The following is a 13,661-nucleotide window of genomic DNA, read 5'->3' as shown; positions in this document are numbered from 1 at the left end:
CATGGAAACCTGTCCTGCACGAACGGCTCACGTGTGATGGAACCTTCATTGAAGGTCGTTTGGAATGATGCACACGGCATCGATGGGACGACGGTTTGAGAATTGTTTTGGAAGCTTTTGAACATGACCATGGACTCGTCTCAAGGCAACTGACATACAACTCTTGCACAGATTCTGTACAATACCAACAAACGATCGAGATAATGATCAAATATTGCTATTAATATTTCATAGCGAATGAAACGATCGACTTTGGATTCGTTTTAGACCATTTCGGTGGGTAGGGAAATTCGATACATCTCGTATTAAAATTGCATAATCCGAAGGGCTGCTTGTTTTCCGGCATAGCAAAAAGCCTCGTTTGTTGGAGCATTCCGATGCAGATCACTCTGAAGGTGTGATGATGAAAGGTACTTTTCCATTTTTCCGCATCGTTTGTCACGAATGATTCTTTGTATGGTGCTGTGCTGGTTTCGGTTGATATTGCTGTTGGTCGATGGGATGGGAGCAGCAGTTATTTGATCTCTCGGAACCGGAACAAACCATCAGCAATTGTAATGATGAACCTATGCGGTACGGTTTGCGAGGTGTGTTGCAGAGTTGAGGAGGTGCGTTACAGTCACGAGGTAAGTCTTTTATGTCACACCACATTGGAACAGTAGCGGAATGAACCTCCCTTCGATGTAATTGCGTCTAAAACTGTGAGACTTCAATGCTAGAATATGTGCAAAACTACATGAAAGTCTAATAAAATATAAAATTGCAGACATTTAGGCGTCCGCATGCGTTCCACAAATCTATAAAGAACTTTGAATGAAAGGAAAACGATCGTGCTTTCGTTACTTTCATTTGAAAAAAACATCGTTCCACTGACACATTAACACATTGTTTCGCTTTCGTTATGGTAAACACATGCAAAAGGAATGATCTTGAACCACATCTCAACGGTAGCAGGCACGAGGCTCTAATCAAATTATCGATTTGTCAACGAGCGCATACAAAAACCGAAGGTCATCAGTGTGCAGAAGTTTAAAGCAGGTTTTTTGTCGTTTATTTATAGAGGCTTTGAGTCTCTGAGACTAAGTTCACCTCTTTGTACAAGAAGTTTTTAACAGCTTATCTATTAGGGACGGTCCACAAATTCTTGGATTTTTTGTATCTCTTTTCCTTTTGAGGAGCTCCCTAACAGGTTCGAGCTCCTTACCCCCGTATGCGGGACTCCAATACGAGACTCTTACTTCGAAGGTACTATTGCAAAGATGCTAACGTGGGGTCCCTTTTACTAGACCCCTTGTACCAAGCAGTTGCCGGGACCCTAGCCCTATCGACAAAATTGCCTTAATAACCACTACTAAGGCATGGGGATGGTGGTGTAGACGACAGTGGCGCCGGTCTTTCAAACGACAGGATCGGGATTCAAATCCCATCCGGACTCTCTCCCCGCAGTGAGGACTGATTTTTCAACTACGTTGTATCGGCAAGTCTAGTAAGCCATTCGATGGCCGGCGTGACCTAGAAGTTTGTTAAGCCAAGAAGAAGAAGAAGGGCTTCTTCATTACAAATTTGCCTTAGTAGTGCCTTAGTTGGCGGATTTACAAAGATTTTGTCAATAGGCGACCGCCTAGTCCGCCCACAGTTAGAACCGCTGTCCTGTCAACGGAACAGAAGCTACAGAGTGGAGGGCTGGATTTGTTGAAGATTGAGCAATGGGTCAGGCGTGTATGTCCTAATCGAAGGCGGGAAAGAACTTGTTGATGGTGGTTGGATTCGGTATCTTCCCATGGACCGGTGTTATGCTTGATGGGGCGGCGGAGTTGTTGGGAGATTATGGTGTTGATAAAGCGGATGGCATCTCGGAGTTTAAAGCAGTTCGAAACAAGGTGCAGTAGGATGCTTCAACACAAACGAAGGCGAGACTTTCGTTATCAGAGCAATGTAACACACAACTTTGCCTTGATGAATCCGTGGTCTAAGGCACTTGCTGAGGTATCTAAGTAGCCATGGCTAAACCTGTACACTAAAATAAATAGCAGATTAACAATAATTTAAATGCAAAAATTCCACCTCTAGCCAATGATCGTCGATCACGGTTTCATCGATTCTTCTACCCTTCTTTCTGTCTCTTTCTCTCGGTCTGCATGATCTCGTAATCGCCACTTGCGTGTGGATGATGATCATCAGCCGAGTGTTCTCTCATTTCCCTCGCTCTCGCGCTCTCACTGCAAACGATGCTCTCTGCATCGCTGCTGTTAGTGATGGCGCTAAACCAACTTTTCATGCTTTACCTGGCACGGCAGCATGGCACGATGTTGGACGCTCTAGGTTCCCTTCTTGGGTGTGTGCAGCTCGCACTCGGAGGGAGTGAAAACATCCGCGTGGCCGCCTGAACACATACTTCGTCCGATTCCGAACGGCAGTTCGGCACTAAATCTGGTCGCTCGCGGTTGTGCCCGTCGACGCGGTTTAGATCGTTCGCTAGTACGCAGTGGAATTTGTGCAAAGAAATAACCGAACCACGTGCCGCTCCGGTGTACTTGTGCTGTGGTGTGTTTATGCTGTACGTGTGCCATATCAAATTTGTGTGATGTTTTTTTTTTTAATGAAACGTGTTTTTAAAGTAAAATTTTGTCTGTAAAAGAGATTTTCTGCATCACTGGGCAAATGGTTTTTGGGGTAGAGTGCAGAGACTGTGTGCTGCTCGTTTGTGTGTCCGATCAACCTTTGCCAATGATGGTTGATCATCGTTTGCCGTTGACCTGTTGGACAATTGTTTTGGTTACATTTAGCAAACAATATGCGTGAGTGAGCGTTTGTGTTCGTGTGCGTCAAATATGTTTATTTAATGGCGCTTAAAATGAGCTATAAAGATGCGATCGAGAATCAAGTTGGTGTCGTGTAATAACATCATGTTCTGAATTTAGTGAATTACGTTAAAGCATACATGAATCTGCATTAAACCTCCAACACCAGTTTTGAAATTCTGCACAACTTTCATCCGTGCCCTAATTTCCCGCGCACCGCGTGTCACTTTGTGTCACGGTGAAAAACGTGTACTTGTGCTGGTGCAACACGTCTGCAACGGTCGGCAGCAGCAATTACCTGTGCTTCGATTAAGCAACGCTATTTGGAACTCGTCACTACTTGGGCTAGTTTTTAACAACTTTTGTTTTTACTTTCTTTCTACATTTCTCCTTCGTTTGTTTCATTCAGCTATTTTTTTACTGCAACCTGTTTTGTTTGTTTGTTTATTTTACTTTGCTTGTTTTTTTAACATTTGTACCAATGTTTTGATTTTTTTCTTCGTTACATCTTTTACTGCTTAACTTTTACCTTCTTTCCTTGCTGATGGTATTGCCGCGCTGTTTTCACTCTCCCTCTCGATCTATTGGTAAATTTCTCTTTCCGCTATCTCCCTCTCTCAATTCTGTTTTGGTTACTATTTCTGTTTTACTTTCCATCACCAGCAGCATCCATCCCGCACCAAACGTCGCCGTTGGGTTGAAGTTCCCCTCCCGCTTATCTACCATGCGCTGGGTATGGTGGGATGGTGAAATTTTCACTTGTACCCAACTCCACCTTAAAGCTTCGGCAAGATCGTTTACCTCTCCCAAGGTTTTAGAGCAAAATCGTTTTGTTCGTTTCAAATCATCGCGCCTCCTATGCCTATGGCAAGGTGCATGTAAAGCTCCGTCGTCCGTTGTGGTGTAGTGCAGTACCTTCACCGTCCTAGGCGTACTGAGCCGGGCATACCAAACTTACCAAGATTTCCTCCTTTCTCTTCCAATTTCTTACCGATCACGTATCACAGCCACTGCCGCCACTGCACACGGCATTTCAACTTGCCACGAAGTAGGCCCACTTGCCTATTTCTTTGCTTCTGTTGTAACGTGCGTGCAAACAGTGCTCCAAAGGCGGACATGGTGTGAACAATTTTTTGGAAACGATTTTTAAACAAAGTTAATCGTTTGAGAGCCATACAGTTATGCATTAAAAACCCCAAATATTATAAACTTCCATTTATAATCTTAAGAGATATCATTCACTGTATTTGGTAAAGGTATCATTTTAGAGGATATTCATAGATATTTCATAGTCCTGCACTTATGCTTGCTGTAGTTTGCTATTGTTGGTATTATAACGAACTCGAAATACAACACATTATAAGTGTTCTGTGAAAATTGCAGCTACCCCTAGCTGCCCTTCTAAATGTTATAGGCATTTAAAAATTTACAGTAAAATTCTTTTATTTTTTGTTTTTAAATAAATTTTGCACATAAAAATGTTACAGGTACTACTTGGCCAATGATTTCATTTGTGATATTTATTCAATATAAATGCTATATTATCTATTGTTAAAGAATTCATACAAAAATGTTAAATTTCATATACAGCACGTTGTTGACTTCAGGCAAAAATGGTTTAAGTGGAGCCATCTAGATGTCCTAATTTTAATAATAATACTTAGATAATTAGGATTTTATACTTTAATATCAAATCAATTACGAAGCTGTACAACTGCTTCGAAACGACAACGTCCACCCGTTTGTCTGAGCTGGTCCACTGTGCAGTGATCGCGCGGTGATCACCAACACCAGCAAAACCAAACACGAAAAGCAAAAAAACCGCCCAAGCGATACGGCGCATGGCGGCACACCTATCAGTAAACCGAAAGTAGTACTTCCTTTCGTACTTCTTAGCACGAAACGAAACGATGATCACATGCCGGGTGCCAGTGGGAGCTAGTTTGCAAAGATGCAGGTTAATCTCGGTAGCTCCCGGCAGCGATCGCACAAAGTGTGCAAAAATAATTGTTTTCTTCAATTAAACACACTTGCTGCTGGGGGTAACAGTTTTCGGTCGATCGGAAACCATCATTCCGGTGTGAAAGCTGATGATCGTGCTTCTTTTACTATTTCAAAAAATAGTGCACCAGCTAAACGTCAATCAAAACGTCAGCCGAGATAGAGCCGCTGGAGGTACGTAATTCATCCAAATTGGACACATCCCGGGTGGGAAGGGGTGGTATGGGCGGAGGGGTGAAAATTATAGTGACGCCAGTACTGTGCTGAACGATCAATCGAATCGATCGATCATTTGTTCAGCAGTTGCAGTTTTCCTCTTTTCCAGCATGAATTGTGCAACTTCACCGTCATTCGGAACTGAAGAGTTCGTGTGGAATGATTTTTCAAATTCCACGATCGTCGTCATTCCGGGGCTTGCGATGTGAACAAAACACAAACACAAAAATGACGAATAATTATCTGCCAGAGTTCTTTCTTGAGCTCTAAACAACGAAATAAAACAAAAAAAAGCGAACACGAATTATAAATCTGTTGACTCACTCTGCTGGTTGTTCTTCTTCCTTGTGTGTCTTGTGTTAGATGGTTAATAATTTATGTATCACTAAGCTATTTCCTGTTTTTTTTTGTGATTGAAAACAAAAATAAAAGAAAAACAAATCACTTAACGTTGGAAACACTCCTAACGGCCAATAGAGTGTGTGATCGCGTGCTGCCTTGACGAAGAGGAAGGTTCTCAACCGTAGCGACGTGCAACTGGTGTGACTGTGCCAGCACATGTCACTTTCGCCTATTTGCGCCAAAAAGTCCATTAGGAAGCATGCAAACGCCGTCGTACGGCAAGACGAAAATACGATCGATTTGTTGCTCGAAACGTACGAGTTGCGAGCCGAACCGAAGATTAATGGGGAATCACAAATTCAATGCCCAACAACAACCCGATACCGCGTACGACGATTAGTTGAACGAACAATATCAAGGGCGTTGCAAAATGTGCCATTTACAAGCTTATATTAAAAAAAAAAAACAGTTCACCCCCGTACTGTTGCATCTTTCTGTAAACAGTTTACAGCTGTATTAAGATTTGTTTCCCTTTTCTTTGCTATCAAATTCAAGCACGATTACAGTTTTCAGTGTGTGTGTTTTTAGAATACTTTCCTCCTAGTGTGGTGCAATATGGTTCGATCATGAAATATTGTTCACTAACGATAAGAGGTTGAAACACAGACATACACAGAGCAAAACAAGATTAGCACCACCATTTTTTAAATAATATCTTCAAAATATTTTTTTAAGTTTAGAATATTCTTCAAGCTTTTTAGCAACATTTTTTAAAATAATTTTGTGGACATAATAAAATGTAGACATTCGATAAATGCATGAAAGAGGGTACGAAATAAAAATAACATCACTATGACTTTTCATCAACAGATGCACAAATTACAACAAAAAATCAAATCTAGCTGCATTTTCAAGACAGTTTGAGTGAATGTGTGTGCTATGCTTTCGAATGATGGTGATAACCAGTGAGTTCGTGGCCAATTTTGTTATTTTCCAGACTATACCAACTCCACGAGTCCTCAGTACACAGGTGTACGACGTCCCAAAATGTGACGAAAAATAATAGACTAAAGTTTTCCCACGAGATACAGATCCGCAAGATGTACTGGGCATCCATATGCTTTAATTTTTTTGCGTGGAAACCAGATGTTACTGAGTCCAGGCCTTAATAATAGGGACAATATCCTTGTGGAAATGTACTATCAACCCGTATAAAACTCGTTGTGATCGCTTATGATTATGTTTGGCAGTTAGATGGCGTCCTTTGACTCCAGAGCGTGCTTGAAATCATCGCCAGTAGGAGCTTTTGTGCAATAGAAAAAGGTGCTTAAACCATTAAAGTTACAGCGCATAATGGAATCAGGTTCTTCGCGAATCTTATGCCTTAATTGTTATCAATCATTGAGACCATTAAACACCTTATGTTAGCTGAAAAGATCACATTTTAACACTCATGACGAAAGGCAATCTTGGTGAGGCTATTGTTCCGTTTCATATTTTTAATGCTTAACAGAGTTTGCAGCACACATCCTGCGGTAACTGGACATTGCAATTTCTGCTCGAATTTGCGATGCTGATCTTTTCTGGTTCACTAATATTTCACAAAAATTGACTTATATCACACCGCATTTTAGCTTTGTCTTCCAAGTAAAGATATGTGGCCGCCATTATTGTAATTTTTTTTATAATCTATCTTACTTTACTATCTGGAAGCTATTCAAATCGTTTGCACTCAAAAATAAGCCTGCGTTATTGTTTCTTTTTAAATATTGTTGCTTTTTCTCATAACTTAAGAAGCTGCACTTGGCCTATCGAAACTTAATGAGCAATAAGTACAAGTTTTTTTTGTGATTATTTGTACAAAACTTTACCTCCAATTAGAATAGAATTATCTCAGTTAAATCTAACCCGCAGCCAAAAGTTTACAAACATTCATGCAGGATGTAGTATTAGCAAGGTGGTGCTATTTTTTAGGTGGGTTTTAAAGAGGAAAAATGGTCAATGTTAAAACATAGGTTAAACAAATTTATTTAAGTTTAGAAAAGCTTCTGAATCGGTTCAACAATTTTGAAGATATTGTCGAAAAACATGGTGGTGCTATTCTTATTTCGCTCAGTGTATTAGAAACAGTTACTACGTATGGCATCGTATGACGTCATAAGAATACTTTTTTGGGTATTACTAAAAGAGAACTGATTTTTGTTTTAAATCATAGCATGGCCCAATATTCGAGGGATCTTTTGGGGACATTTGTCCATTGACCCTTTATCTGTGGACCGATTGCAACAGCTACAAGTTTTACAGCCTGTTCTAATTTTCCTCATTTTCATAGCCAAATTTCAACTTCCTAACAGTGTTATATGACTCTTTGAATGCTTCAGAAACTTATCAAGAAACCAGAATAAACGATGATGGTTCTGTAATGAGAAATGGATTCCCGTTAGTTGGAGCGTCTGTTTGAATTTGTCTAAAAATTAGGCGTCCTTATGACAATAACTCAAAATGAACAGAATAACGACTTTTCTGAAACATGTCTTAGCACCAATAAGGATGTTGTTAATCGAAGAAACTGGCAATTAATTAAGCTCATTAAGTATCTTAAGAGTAGATTCCTTTTTTTATTATTCCGATAGAACGGCCTTCCGATAGCCGTATTCCTAAGTACATTCCAATTAATAGCATCGAAACTGTTGCTAAGACTAGGAAAGATGTCAAGTAAAGAATGTTTCTTGAACGTAGAATCGAACCGCAATATAATTCATGGAGCCATTCAACGCAAGGCTATTTGTTTTTAATGCAAAACGTTGCTTGTTTTAGTACACAATAAGCTTCTAGTACATTGGGTCTGGGAGAATACAACAACCTCTACATCACTAGTTGCTTTCCTGATGAATCTTCACTGTCCAATGAATTTACCCTTCCAGCCAATCTTATTAGTGTATGACTCACCAGTATCATTGGCTAAAAATAAATTTCAAACCCTTAACAAATCTCAACAGCACTTCTCGCTTTGCATGTTCCGATCCTAGCGGGTTATCATCGTAAAGTGGTTCGATTAAGGATGAATGTTGCTGAGAACAGAGACGCGTCATACGACTACCGATAAGCACACGTTCACAAACAAGCACCCGATTCGCACAAGCGTGACATTCACTGCACTTAATCGTGACTATTCTTGGGCGCCTGGTTCATGCATCGAGCGATCGTTCCCTATTAATCCTTATCAACGTTCAACAGTCATGTCTGTGTGGATTATCATCGACTTATTGTGTCGATGTTGTGATTTTTCCTTTCCTACACTGACCTATGCAGCTTGTAAAATGGCACGTTAGGGTACGTTTCGCGCTTTAATTGCCACCGTAATCCACCACCAGGCCACAAACCACCGTTACATCTATGTGTCCCAGTGATACAGATTCGTTGGGCCAAATTCTTTGGACCAGACAGGTTAGACTTGTCAGCATGTCGTCTAGTGTCGGTCAGTCCTGCACAGAAGCAATTTCATCCCCGGGATCATCATCTGGCTACTTTTTTTTCTTCTGTATTGCAAGTGTGCGCTGTGTTTTGTATTCTCTTGCGCCCCGTGGATGATACGTCGTTTTTCACACCTCGTGCAAGACGTCGGAAGTAATTAGGCTCTAATGACGTGAGTCCCAAGTTCTCTGCACGGGTAAAAAAACCCCAAAAAACGGTACGAAAACGGTAAAACCTTGTAGAGATTGTGCACAGCAAGACATGTGTCTATCATTCGCATCATGTTACGAGGATGAGTTTCGATTTGTGGTTCGATGATCGCTAAAAAATAGCTTTAATGCAGCTAATCAAAAATATGAACCTTCAAAACGGGGGTAACAAATATCGTCACCAGCCAATTTTCCTGAATCCCCTCCACGCAATTATGACCCATCATCGTCGTCAGAGGACACACGCTTTTTTTTTTCACGCGTCTCTTTACGCTTACACGGGTCGTGATCGTTTCTATACTGCAACAGCACGCTACCTCAACAGTCACGCACCCTGGGAACATCAGCCCCAGAGGAGAGATTCGAAACTGGCCAAGCAACTGGTTGATTCGCCAGTCGAGTAGGGTGTAGTAACCTGCTCCTGCGAATAGATACGCAAACGGTTTGCCGGATCGAAGCTATTTTTACGAAATCCACCGCCCGCAGAGCATGCCGCCAACTGTCGCCACCAGGGTCGTTGATATAGTCCCCGCGGTTTACCGGTTGCGCGGTTAGTGTGCGCAATCTCGGCGTACGCGCTGGTGTGCCAAGCGAACGTTTCCATTGCTTTGGTCTTTGGTCCGTCCGTCCGCCTTACCGTTTCCCTTCTATGCTTCTCCCACCTTTGGATGCAGTATCTGTATCGCAACATACCATTGCATCTCCCCGTATCGTGTTTCTGCTCTGCAAAAAAAACGCGGGCAGTAACAATCCTGGGTGGCCAGTTTCCCGATTTCCTTTGCACTTGCTTGCCGATTTTTTTCTCCTTTCTTTCGTTCCGACGCTCTTCCCAGTGTAAAAGTTGGTTAATTTTACGAACAAAAAGAAAACAGCAACATCTGAGAGTTTTCTACCGTGTTCGTGCTAAAGGAAAGCGATGGTTGCGCAGAAAGCTAGTGTTTACACGATGGGATAATACGATAAACAAATATTTACATTTAATTGTTTTATATGAGACCGGCTTGATGAATGTTTGATACTTGTTTGAAATGGGCTGAATGAAGGGCATTAAAACACCTGTTGAGTGGCTTGGCACACGTTGTAGAAGAATACTACCTTAAGTCTCTGCACTAAAAGTAACGAATGTGAAAGTAACTCGCGGGACCCGGAGTTCAAATCCCATCCGGAACGTTCCTCCGTAGTGAGGACGGTACTATCCAACTACGTGGTATCATCGGCAAGTCTCGTAAGTCATTCGATGGCCGGCGTGAACCCAGAGAGGTAGTTAAACCAAGAAGAAGAGGAAGCTAAGTTTAATGATACGTTATAAAATGGAGTAACATACCATCTTCATCTCAAAGCAAAGCTGTAGTTGAGTGGAGAATGACTAACAGGGTAGAACAATTTCCTCCAAACTTCCGGCAGTTCGTTCAGCAATTGATTAGTTTGCACGGGGAACTTCCCCCGGATTAATAATGCCTGGAAAATCTCTTCTAACTCTACTGTGAGAATAAGCCCTCGCATCTCCATTTTCGTACTACCGGACCTCACCCATTTGACGCGTCAATTTAGTGAAGCCTATAATCGACATGAGAATATCTGGATTTGTTCTGTATCTCACTGAGCAGTACCGGATACCGTGGGAGACATTTTTATCCGAATCGTAATAAACCTCTACGTGTCAAGTGTACACGCGAACGTCTGCTGCCGCATCGGAACAGATGTATATTTGCACAGCTGAAACGATGCTGGAAAATAAAATTTCCCCATCACAATAACAATGTTCCGGGGTGAAGCGTGCAGAAACGAATATTTCTTATCAGATCTGAACATTCGGATTTTCCTTCCCGGAGATCAGGCTAGAATTTGATCGGTTTCTAACATCAGTTTGAAAGCTCCGTTCGTCAATCTATGGCATATCCCTCTATTTACCGTTTCTCGCTTGTTATTTTTTGTGACGTGATTAAATGTCGATGCTAATCGCAACTTCCGGCTGCTTCGCTGTCTAGATTGATAACTGCACCGGGTTGTTACAATGCAACAGCCCCACAGCCCGTGGACACACTAACACGCTACACTACACCGGCACGAACGAACGAATGGATCACGCAAAACATACTGTGCAATCTCAGCAACAAAAGGCATCAACCAGAAAACGTGGTGACTTGTGAGACCCAAGTGAAATACAACGGTTGAATAACTAAACAGCAGCAAGTAACACTGTCTGTCCAGCCCGGTTGAAGTCCAATCCGTCTCCCAACCAGGAACTATAGCACTACTGAGAATTGCCATCGAAGATGCGATGGAGTCGTCAATTAGGCGTACCATAACACTTCTGTACGCTGAACACGCCATGTTTCAAATTTGCCGCCTTTTGCATAACATTTTCCCCGTGTAGCCCACGAAGTGTCCGATCTATTTTTCAAGCGGTCGTTTTCATTTTCACCGGAAAGGTGGGACTTGGTTGCATCTTACAATAGTGGTATACTTGACTGTAGATCTTCTTTAGGCGTGCTAATGTCTATCAAGTCACGTATCGAATCCTTCCGTCTCCGTTCGTCTACGCCCTCGTCGTTCTTAATCGTTTATTCAGCTGGCATGCAAGAACAGGCTGTTTCCGTGTTGCGTTAATGCGTTAATTAGGGAAAAATAGTATTCTGATGTGTTTAAAACCTCTCGTCTAAAATCTGGTTATAATTATTGCTTAATTCACCGGATTTTGGATATACTGAACAGTTTATTTTTGTGACAATGGTCGCGAGTTTACTGAAGCATAACTGCCGCCCATTCGAGGTTACCGACCGGTACGTGTTGCTGCTGCTGGTTGTATCGGACGTGACCTCAAGCGAAAGCACACACTACACATAAGCTAGGCAAAATTGTATTATTGTAGAAACCGTCAGCTGCGTTGGCCGTTTGTTTTTAAGCACAAAACAGAGACATCAAAACCATGAGGCAACCGGCAACCGGAATGTGTATGAATGAAATGCGAGTAAGGGACAAACGGTGCTTGTGGGAGGGATCTCTAAGTGTTAAATTAAAGCAGTGGACTTCCAGCAACCGGAAGTCCCGATCTTTCAAGATCAGGAGTTTTTCGGCGATTTCAAGTTTAAATCGGCTTGAGCCGGCTTACTTTAAGAAGCTGAGGTCAGACAGAGCCATTGTTTGAAGTTTATGATGTCCAGTTTAGTTGTTTCACCTGAAAATCTCTGCTATAAAACGAAACATTCTCCAAAAATTGCTTTATTTCCTGATACGATCATTGAATCAGGTTCTTAAGTACGTTGCAAAGACACTCAAGTGATTTGAAAGATCCCCTTGAAACTTCGATGGATACATTCAAAATGGTAATCGATTCAAGCCCACCACATTCAACCCTATAATGATGGGTGAAGGTGCATCGATTGCAAACGTGTTGAAGCTTGCCATCTGAGGTCCGGAGGTGTTGAAGTAAATCTCGTCCGTACGTCATCGCAATTTCGAATTCGTAATACTCTGCGTGCAAATCAAGGCAATATCCTACGGTCGGAATATTCCACTTAGAAGCCAGCAGGCTCGATCAAAGAGGAACCACACGAATGGAAACTAACCATCGAGACGATCTGCGATCCGAGCGTCTAACGATTGTTTGACGCAAAATGGAGGCAACATTCCGCATTTGAAATCAACACTCGAAATCGAAAGCATCTTTAGTCATCGCCACCTACCATCCATCCATTCCAACCGTCGAGTCGAGTGTTACAAACGAGTTCCTTAATCAAGCCCAACCGTAGGAACCGGTTCGTCGCTTCCAAAACGGAATGGCACTGTTGAAATCGTAAGAATGCTTCAGCAAAAAAAAAAAAACAAAAAAACAAAAACTCCGGCTGGAAAAAAGTGTTCCAGCGTATTTTCCTGAAGTGTATCTCCCCACCTCAAGACATCCACTGTTTCTCCTTCACGCGTCAGTCCTCTGCTGAATCACAAATAGAATTTGATAATCTCGTGTAACCTTGAACCGTTCCGGAAAACGTCCGAAAACTAGTCTTTTTGGGCTTGGTTTTGGGGCTTGGGCAAAGTATCGTAATTCTAGCATGAGTGGGATCTTCACTTTGGTGCACTGGAGAGGAGCTTTTTTGGTTGCCTGTAAGGCCGTCGCTGTGTAAGAGCAAAAACAAAAAGTCCATACCGCAGATGGTCAATGTCGAAACGAAAACAGCGTGTCACCCCTTGTGCCCAAGTCCCACTAACCTAAGCTACCGACGAGCATTGCCGTTTGCCCATGAACGATCGTTAATGCGAGTGTAAATAAGGTGTACGTCAACGGCAACGTCCCATCACGCTGATGCATTGCATGTCGGGAACCGGTTTTTCGTTGTCGATTTTGGTATACAGCTTCCATTCTTCCCTCCAGACTCCCTTCCTGTATGGTTGCGTATGTGCAGCTTGATCTGCACACTTCCACTGCACCGGCAATATCAGATCAATTAGGCGAAGATTAATTGCGCTGCTGATGAGGCGGTGCGTACCGGGGCCTTCGAAGCCCTCGGGAACATTGCGCAATGCGTCAGCGAGGGTCTGGATTCGGGGGGAGATCTACTAGCGAGCATGACTCACTACAAACCAAGACGACTCCGTCTCGTAGTCTGATACGCTCATC

This window comes from Anopheles maculipalpis, chromosome 2RL (genome assembly GCF_943734695.1).
Source record: "Anopheles maculipalpis chromosome 2RL, idAnoMacuDA_375_x, whole genome shotgun sequence".
Lineage (NCBI taxonomy): Eukaryota > Metazoa > Arthropoda > Insecta > Diptera > Culicidae > Anopheles > Anopheles maculipalpis.
This window is presented reverse-complemented; position numbering follows the sequence as displayed.